The sequence below is a fragment of the Gopherus flavomarginatus genome, chromosome 6 (genome assembly GCF_025201925.1).
Source record: "Gopherus flavomarginatus isolate rGopFla2 chromosome 6, rGopFla2.mat.asm, whole genome shotgun sequence".
NCBI classification, from domain to species: domain Eukaryota; kingdom Metazoa; phylum Chordata; order Testudines; family Testudinidae; genus Gopherus; species Gopherus flavomarginatus.
The window spans coordinates 84,834,752-84,844,468 of record NC_066622.1 but is presented as its reverse complement, the minus strand read 5'-3'; the positions used below and the strand labels follow the sequence as shown (position 1 = coordinate 84,844,468).

At 42.6% G+C, this 9,717-nt stretch overlaps 1 long non-coding RNA gene across 1 annotated transcript in view; it reads left to right on the top strand.

Annotated features, from left to right (window-relative positions):
* Nucleotides 1–939: 939 nt before the first annotated feature.
* LOC127053827 (uncharacterized) overlaps nucleotides 940–9,717 on the top strand; it is a 52,044-nt gene continuing 43,266 nt past the window's right edge. The window contains exon 1 of the long non-coding RNA XR_007775135.1: nucleotides 940–1,038. This is a non-coding gene — a long non-coding RNA (uncharacterized LOC127053827). The remainder of the gene's footprint in view (nucleotides 1,039–9,717) is intronic.

Here is a 9,717-nt window from a genome sequence, read left to right as displayed (position 1 = left end):
TTTCCCCCCAGCCACCACTCCTACAAACACTGGGGAAGGGGCAGCTCCATCCCCCACTGAGGCTATGGTGAGGGGCATCAGGGGAGGAAGGAAGCCACAGGGCAGTCCCTTCCCTCCAGCACCCTCCTCCAGCCCCCAAACTCTATCCCAAAGTCTGCACGGCACCCTCCCCTCCGCACTCCCTCCCAGAGCCTGCACCCCTCCACCCCACCCCGTGCCCCAGGCCAGAGACTGCACCCAGCACCCAAACTCTGTCCTACTCAGCCAAAAATCTTCCCAAGAACACCATACGAAAATCTGCTGCAGATCTGGTACTTGCATTGACAGATGTGAAACTAGTGCAGGAAAACGAACAAGTTTCAACTGTAAAATCATTTGACATAAATGGCTACATGCTTTGTGAAGAACTGGAAGCATTAAAGCCAATTATTTCGTCTGATTGTAGAAACTCCCTAAAAATCCTTCAATTTCTTGCATATAATAACCGATCAACAGCATTCCCAAATTTATTTATAGGAATTCGAATCTTCCTGACTATTCCGGTAACTGTAGCCTCAGGAGAGAGGAGTTTCTCGAAGCTAAATCTAATTAAAACATATCTGCGATCAACAATGCAGGAAAACCGATTAAACAATTTGGCAATCATGTCAATTGAATGCGAAGTAATGAAGAGCTTAGAGTTAGGCAATATACTGAAAGATTTTGTCAAACAAAAGCGAGGAAGATAAAGTTTTAAAAACATATAGGTGAGGTGTACAATAAAGTTCCTCTTAATGAACCTGATATTTATAATATATGATGTAATGTATGTAATATATAATTTTGTTATGTGTATATAGTCATGGAAAGTAAATAATACATGGAAGAAATGAAAGGTGGTTTTTTTTAAGTGCTTTTTTTTTTTTTTGGTCATCCCTGCTGGGGCCTCGTCCAAACTGTTCGAATTGAGCCCCGCACTTCCTAAAGCCGGCCCTGGTCCAGACTGTCATTTCGACCCTCAGGAGGAGTCCATGTGGAGTTTTTCTTCTTGAGCTGTTGGTGAGAGGGTAACTGTGTATCAGTGGGCTGTTCAGTGTTATCCTGAAAGTATTCTTTGAGTCAGAGACGGCGAAAGTAGGCTACTTCAGGACCAGACTCCAAAGAGAATCTGCTGAGCTTCAGTTCATCTGCAAATTTGACACCATCAGCTCAGGATTAAACAAAGACTGTGAATGGCTTGCCAACTACAAAACCAGTTTCTCCTCCCTTGGTTTTCACACCTCAGCTGCTAGAAGAGGGCCTCATCCTCCCTGATTGAACTAACCTCGTTATCTCTAGCCTGCTTCTTGCTTGTATATACATATCTGCCCCTGGAGATTTCCACTACATGCATCCGACAAAGTGGGTATTCACCCACGAAAGCTCATGCTCCAAAATGTCTGTTAGTCTATAAGGTGCCACAGGACTCTTTGCTGCTTTTACAGATCCAGACTAACACGGCTACCCCTCTGATACCGATTTTACAAATCTTCTTTCTGACCTTACCGAAATTTCCTATGTGAAAAATCAATTTTCCATTCCCAAACTGGAGCATTTAATTATCATCAGTATTGATATAAAAGTATCTCAAAATAGCATTAAAAGGGGTGAGGCAGAAGTGAAACCTCTTGCAATAAATCCTCTCATATAGCAGAGACATTTCCGATAAGGCAGATCCTTTCTGCTCATAGGTTTTTTCTCGTAATGAGCCAAAACACTGTGTGTTAGTGAGTGATCACTAGACAGCATACGTTATTGGAATGGACAGATAGCTTTAAATCAAGCTTTCACCATCTGATCTGGCTTGTAATTACAGACACAGCAAGAATACAAGTTCATAATGAATTATTCAAAAAAGTTAGAAGAGTTTTCAAATGCATTGGTGGACTAAGCACAACCCTGACCATCCCCAATGAGCCCTGAGATGTTGGCTAATGCATTGTCTGCAGAAGAAGGACTCTGGCTGTCTGGGATAGAATTCCACAGTGGTGGAAGCACTGCTAGGCTTTTCAGGGCTACAGCGCACTTGTAGTCTACTAAGGAGGCTATACAGGCACCAAAGGGGACCAGAGCCAAGTCTGGCTCTCGGTTACACAGATATAACTCCTCTGAAGTCTCATAAGTGTATTAGCTGGACTTTTCTCTGAGTGCTTCAATCACTAGTAGGTGATTATCCTGGGGTTGAAGTAAGAAGCTTTCCCCTACCCCTTTCCCCCAGCTGGTGCACCTGGTTGGCACAGGGCAGGCTTTACCTCCATGTAAATTCCTTGTTCAGTGAGGTATTTACTGATTATGTTTTCCTGACACAGCAGGAAAAAAAGAAAACACCCTCTCATTATATTGAATGCCCCAATACCTACACCGTTCCCTACTCTAAACAGGGGTTCACTCTGTCAAAAATGAATATTAAGCATGTGGATCTCCACTGTGTGCTTGCCTTCTCTGCGCCCCCCTGCTCTCCCCCGGCACCTTCATTTGATGATTTACATGGCTGGGTGTTACTTTCCTGGTTGGATGTATCAACATCAAATGGAAAAAAGCCAAAGGAAGGCTTCTTTGTGCCGTGCTGTAGCGATGAATACGTAAAATGAGCTTAGGCCAAGTCAAGTCATCTCATTCCGATATTTGCATGTTTATTGGCTTGTCGGCTCCAAACCTCACAAAGCCCTCAACCAAAGAGTTGCTGCTGAATGCCTTGGAGATATTTTTGAACTAAAATGAGAACTGTGATTCTTTAACTGTTCTGGGTAGTGAGGTGGAAAGACCAGTGTTAAAATAGAATCTTCCTCCATATTTGATAAACAGACATAGGCAGTGCTCTCCATACTTCCACATCGATATGTGTAATACTAGCCATTTGTCTGGCTGAATGGAAAGCTTTTATTTGGGAGAGAGTGGTAATCCACAGTACACAGGAGAGGGCAGTGGCACTGCAAGTTATTAAATGGAGATTACTATTAAAATGATAATGCTACCCTTGAGTATTGCTAAAATATATTTCAGGTAAGAATAAGGCTCTGCTGAGGGTAATTCATATGGAAACATCCACACTTATGGAAAATGCTATAGGTTAAAAACCAATAGGGGGTATAAAACTCTAAAGCTTCAAGATAGAATCCAACCACGGTCAGAGGTTAGGAAGAAATTTTAAGATGACAATTGTCTGTAATAGTGTTTCTTGCAATTTCCACTGAAGCATCTGGTAGTGGACGCAGTAGGAGACAGGATTCCAGGCTTAATGAAAGACAGATCTAATCCAGCGTGGCAAATGCTACTTTAGATGTACTTGCAATGCTGAAGAAAATAATAACTAATGAAGCCCTTAAGAACTACAATAGCTCCACAAAGGAATCCATTTGCAGTGTACAATGCATGTTACTGGTTCTACAAAGCCCAGCAACAGTGCTACATATACTTGGGTGCCATCTTACCTGTTACCTATTTAAATAAACAGACAGCACAACTCTGTGACAGCCTTCACTAGTGTCACTGTGCTTCCTTCAACAGCTCATTTCCTTGAAATAAATGATGAACACTTTTGCACAAACTGTACTCGTTTGTAAAGCACCATGTAAATTTATCCCATCATATAATCTATCGAAACAAGAACGAATAATAGTAATAAAACAGCAGGTTTTGTAGGATAGGGGAGACCCTCTATCTGACTTTCTTTGCAAGGAATTACCCCTTCCCTGCTGAATGCTGTGTGAGATAGTCACCCACTCAAATCACCCTGTTGTGTTTTGGATGGGAGCAGAATTGGAACTAAATGCAATGAGAGAGGTTGCTCTTACAGTGTTTGTAGCCCAAGTGGAAATCATAGTATCAGAAATCTTACAAGAAGATCTCACAAGATAGCCAGCCCAATTATTTAGCTTTAAAAGTTCTGGAAGGCTGAGAAAAGCAGTCAGGTTAATGCACAATTCTCAGGGCCAAACTGGGACTCAGACTCTTTGAGGTGTTCCCATTACTTGTTTGTACATGTATGTATTTTATTTTATTTGTTTTTTTTCTGCAAGGAACACCATAAGTAGGACAAATTGAAGAGGAAAGAAAATCTTTTCTCAGGAGCTAAAAGCTAGGAAGGGTATTCCACTAATTATTAGTATCATATTCTTTGCCTGACAGAGCATATGTGGACAATTTGAGCCTTTATCCTGTGCAGCATACACACACTGAGTCAATGTCCACACTCCTCTTCCTGGGGTCCTTGGAGGAATAAAGCAACTCAGCAGAAAGCTCATCTTACACTTTCTCCTCCAAGTTAGGCTAGTCCTAGGGGTTTCTGTGCAGGACCTTGGTCTCAGACACTAGTTCCTTCAGCAGAGAGAGCCTCCCTGATTATCTGTGAGGAGGTTAACAAGCCACACCTCACAGAGTAGCAGGGGTTTAACACTGATATAGGGTGGTTGAAGAGAAAGGCCCTGCCCCATCCCTCATTACACCATTTTTAAGAGCCACTGTGGTTTATTGGGTAAATACATATTTTGCTACTCTTTGAAATGATTGGTATGTTTGGCTGACAGATGGAAATGCCTCCCTCGGGGCTTTGTAAGTGTATCGTGCCATCCCAACATTGAGCTCTGTTCTTCTATTCATGGAAATGATTGCATTCCTCAAAATGAACATATAAAAGAAGGCATCCAGGTGTGAATTTGATCTCCCTAATACCACATAATGGTGTAACTCCAGAGACATCTGTAGAGCTACTGCTGATTTACATCAGTGTACCAAGCCAGGCCCTTTATGGTCATGACAAGCAGTTTAAGTGCAGTAGTGATTGTGTTTAAGTAGTTAGTAAAATAGTTTAAAGGATGTCACATTTTTGAACTTTCAAGCACACAGTGCTACAATGCTAGCAGGAGACAGAAAATGAAATCACAGAGTAGCTGTGTGGTGTAACTAAGCAACTGGCCCAGCAGGGGCACCCTGTTATCCAGTGCTAATCACACCCCGGGGTGCTCCATTTTGTGAACTATTGGCCATTTTAACAGTTATCAGATTTCTTTTCATTTTGGGTGTAAATGAGTTTTTCAGTAAACCACTTGGATCCCTGGAAATTGCCAGTTAAAGTTAAATCCCGGTGAATGGCTCTCAAAGATTAGCATGCTCATTGCTGAACCTCTAATCAAACTGCCCCATCAATCCAGATTACACCGTGCTGTTCACAATCTAAACTCCTCTCGTCTGCAGCCAGACCCTGACCCACTGCAAGGCCCCTTTACACCAGACTGGTGGTACAAAAGGGTTGTAGGCTGGCCTAAGTGTAGGCTAGGGTTGTAGGCTAGGCCTAGCCAAGGATCCCGTGGTGTGGGGGTGATCCTTGAATTGGTGTAAAACCACCTTTGTGCCCTTGGGATTATTAGCTGCTCCAGGGACTGAAGTTCCCCAGCATAAGTTAGAGGTCTATTAACTTCTCTGGAGCACATCAGAATCTCCACAGCAGTACGCAGTTCTCGATACTCCATTTATCCCTGTGTGACTCAAGGAAACCCTGTGCACTGGAACTAAACACAAAGCCCATTCCGGTGACTCTACACTGTGCCTGCACTGGGGGAATTCCCTGATGGCCCCTTGCCAGGATAGCATATAGAGGCCAGGGACAGAATCTGTCGCAGGAATTTTAGAAGTGTCTTAGATAGATCTATAGATGGATGAAAAGAAGTGCTTGTCTGTGCCCAATCTCAGTTTCTGCTCTGAGGATACTCTTATGAATCTTTACAGCTGTGACTACTGGCAGATCTGAGGGGCATTCTGTTCAGAAACGCTGTCAGCTTTGCCTTATTCCCAAGGCAATGAATTAACACTCCTGCAGCATGTAAAAGAAACATTTGGGTCTATTCAGTGGCTTTCTGCCACAACCGCTAGACAAATGACTCACAAGAACAAGGATATGCAATTTACCATGCTTCTCTTAGAATAGATCTGTCCCAACCAACGGCTACATTGTGCCACCTTTATACTAAAACCAATACCTTACTCTATGAGTAGAAAGGAAGGATGGACCTATCCTGCATGTGCTGGCCTGGGATTTAAGACACGCAGGTTCAATCCCATGCTCTACCAGATTTCTTGTGTGGCGTTGGGCAAATTCACTTAGCTCTGTGCCTTGTTCTTCTCCCCTTGTGCCCTTCCCCCTGAAAAATGGGTATAATAGCATTTCCCTACCTTGCAGGGGTTTAATGAGGCTCAAAACATTGAAGATTGTGAAGTGATCAGCTACTATGGTGAGGGGGCCTAAATAAAGACCTGAGATAAGCTCACTGCTTTCAGCGGGACTGTTTGCACAGAGAGTTACTACTGAACATGAGTAACGGTGGCAGAACCTCAGCCTGAATTCCTGCTGTAATAAAATGTATGTGGATGTGGGAGCAATTTCGAACTACTTGTTTGGCGCTTTCTAGGGAGAACAGGTTGTTCACAATGCTATTCTGATTGATTCAAGCCAGTTTTTACTGGATGAACACAGTCACAGATGGCCCACCTCAGCAGAGAGGCCAAGGAACAGATATGCCATGAAGACCGACCTCTACTTTCACCCCTAAATAAACACTCCAAGACATGTTGAGTCACTCTGGGGAGACAATGTGGGGAAGCATGTGTAGAACTTCGGCTTAGTGCATAAGATTGTACTTTCTGGTAGTGGCTGGCCCCAGTGACTATAACAGCTTGCTACTTAGTTCAAGCTGAAAAGTTACTCCTTTGGCTCAGTTAGTAGGAGCTTTTGGTGTTGCAGGTGCCCAGAACTGGTCCCCTCTGATGAGCGTGTGTCTGTGAATGCCGTTCAGATGGGTTACGCATGCAATGCAGGGAAAGGAATTGTTAGATGCTACTGGGCTTTCTTTGTATGTGGTCTTCTAAACAGATTTCTTTAAAAGTCAAACAGTGAGCACTCTTATCCTTATTCATTTCCATTTTGCAGTAGCACCAAAAATCCATGAGGATTTTGTGCTGGGCACCACTTTTACACCATAAGGAAGTCATGGCACCTGCTTCAAAGAGCTTTCAATCTAATCCAATAAAGCAAGTGAGTGTAACAACAGAAGAGAAGCAAGGAGACAGTGGGGCGGGGGGAGAAAAGATGGTACTATGATCACAGGCACATAGGCTAATTGTGCATAACTTGATAACTCAGATATATGAAAGCTACACTTTTCTTTTATGACTAAACAATGCCATCAGCTATTCCTGGCTACTCCTCAACCTTACCATCACTAGTGGGCTGATTACGTGTAGAAATGGGGGTCTGGCATAACTGCCCCTTACTAAATCAAACTGGCCTGTTGTGTGCATAAAGAGAGTTGTGTCTCCATCTCTGAACTGGCTCCTTTTGTAAGCAGTAAATTCACTGGAAAAAAAGAAGTTTACAGGTAGATACAGCAACTCGTATGGGCAGAACAGAAGGGAATGATATACAAAAGCAAAGAAAAGCACATAAATGCAAAAGCAATAAAGATACTGATAGGCAGTTAGCAGTTTACTTACAGCAAAAGGAAAAAGTAAGATGTCAGGTGTGAGGGGATGGGTACACGAAAGAAGAGTTTAGTGTCAGAAGAAGGTGAAAGCAAACTGGAAGGGTTCCTAAGAGGATGCTAGAGGGGACCTGACTTAGTGACATAGAGGAGGTTCCATCCAGATAAATGGAAAGTCAGATATGTTTGCAAGCAAGTATCTTGTAAATTCAGCAATAGTGAAGTGATTAAGAAACAGATAAATATACGATTAGACTTCTGCAGCATTCATTCCTGCCTATTCTGTTTCTAGACCTGCTTCAACCACGAAGAGGGAACTGGACAACAAAACTCAAATAATCCTACCTGGAGATTTTATTAAAGCAGACATGTTGGAGGAGCCAGCTTAAGAAGCCTACTTTTTGTGAGCTCTCTGACTTCTTACATGTCACTGAGGTATGCTGGAGATAAAAGGATTTTTTTTTATCTTAGAAGGAATATCAGACTGTGCCAAATTTACTGGAAGGCAGATAAATTTGATGAAAAACTGAGCAGATTGCACGGAGGTCGAGAGACAAACTGTTCAAGCTGCACTAGACAACAATTCAAAAGAGCTCTTAGCCAAGGACCTGCAAAGAGGAAGTCTTCAGCCATATCCAAGTATGTGCATTGGCAACATTTCCACCTGTCATTATCTGCGAGCAATAGACTCTGGAGAGAGAGGCTTGGAGGAGGGGTTCGAGGATGAGGAATAAAACAGAGTGAAGTAGTCTAGATGTCTAAATACTAGACTGGGAGTCAAAATTCTTAAATTCTAATTAAAACTTTATGACTACCCTGTGGCACACAGTTAGTCACTTAACCTCCATGTATTTCATTTTCCTAATCGTTAAGCAGCACTGTTTGTCAGCCAGAGCTCAGAGGACCACTCTTAGCTAGTCATGGCTCATGGCGATCAGGCTTGTCCACCTCTCTGGAAGTGGCAAAATCAGAGGCCGATCATGGGGGAAAAAAATGACCAGTCTTTGTATATGCTAAAAACACCCAAGGCATAGCTCTATCAGATGTAATTCTCAAAATACAAGATTGGGTCTCCAAACATGTGCAGAAGATATCAGGTTGTACCCCTATCCAGGCAGACATTGAGCTAATGAGAAGCCCAAGGATAGAGATTGTCAAGACTCTAATACGGGCAATGCCTTTCATGGGAACAAGGAGAATGAAACTACAGGGGAGTGCTTGTTCATTCTCAATACAGTTATAAAGCATAGAGGGAGGATTATTGGGATATCTCTTTATGGCCACAATATCATAATCTGAGAATTCCAGGAAATCATTATAGTACATGAAGCGCTGGAGTGTGGAAAAGACTGCTGGAGCTCTGCTAAGAGAGTATTCACGCTGTCCTTGTGTTTATGCTTGAAATTTACCTCCACAGGATACTACAGAAAGAGTTAGTTTTATTTGTAGTCCTGAGACACAAAAGCCCCAGCTTGTTTCTAAGTGAAGAGCTCCTCCTCCATTATTGATCACAGTGCTGTTAGAACTCACCTGAATTGTTTTAAGTGAACAAGCCAGTGCAACATCCTTCATCGTCAAACTTCCATTAGACCTGGCTGTCACAGGGACTCACTGATAAATCAGAAGCAAAGCCCTGGAAATGCCTGGGAGAGATTTTTGATTTCTCTGAAGTTGCTCTCGACCCCTTTTATGAGTACACACAAATTATAGAGTGTAGATCATTAATATCCAATTTAAGAAATTCACTGGACTGCAATTGCAAAGCAGGCATGCGGATGAAAAATAAATCTATCAGCAATATATTCATTTTATAGGGCTTAAAATGGAGTGAAGAGCCAAAGTTTATACATGCAAAACATCCTAGCCTAAAGAGGCAGGTGATCCTTTAGCTGGATACATTAATCCCTATGAAGAAACCTAACACTATCTGGCACTTTTTATTTAATTTGCTTATTTGGGAGACTGAAAAGACTTTCCTGATATAGCTCAGTGAAAATACAGCTTGAGGAATGTGAGGTACTGAATCTGACTGCTTGTCATGTCACTTTGCATCCTACTGGGGTAGCACTATGCCTTAAAGAACTCCCTTTGTTTTCTGTTTAAGGCTCGATGCACACATGTACCAAGCACATGAGGAAGAGAATATGGAAAGTGGTAGAGCAAGAACTCCTTCTCAGCTCCAGGGGATTAGGGTCCCTGAAAAGTGCCATTACCTTTCCAAGTCTGT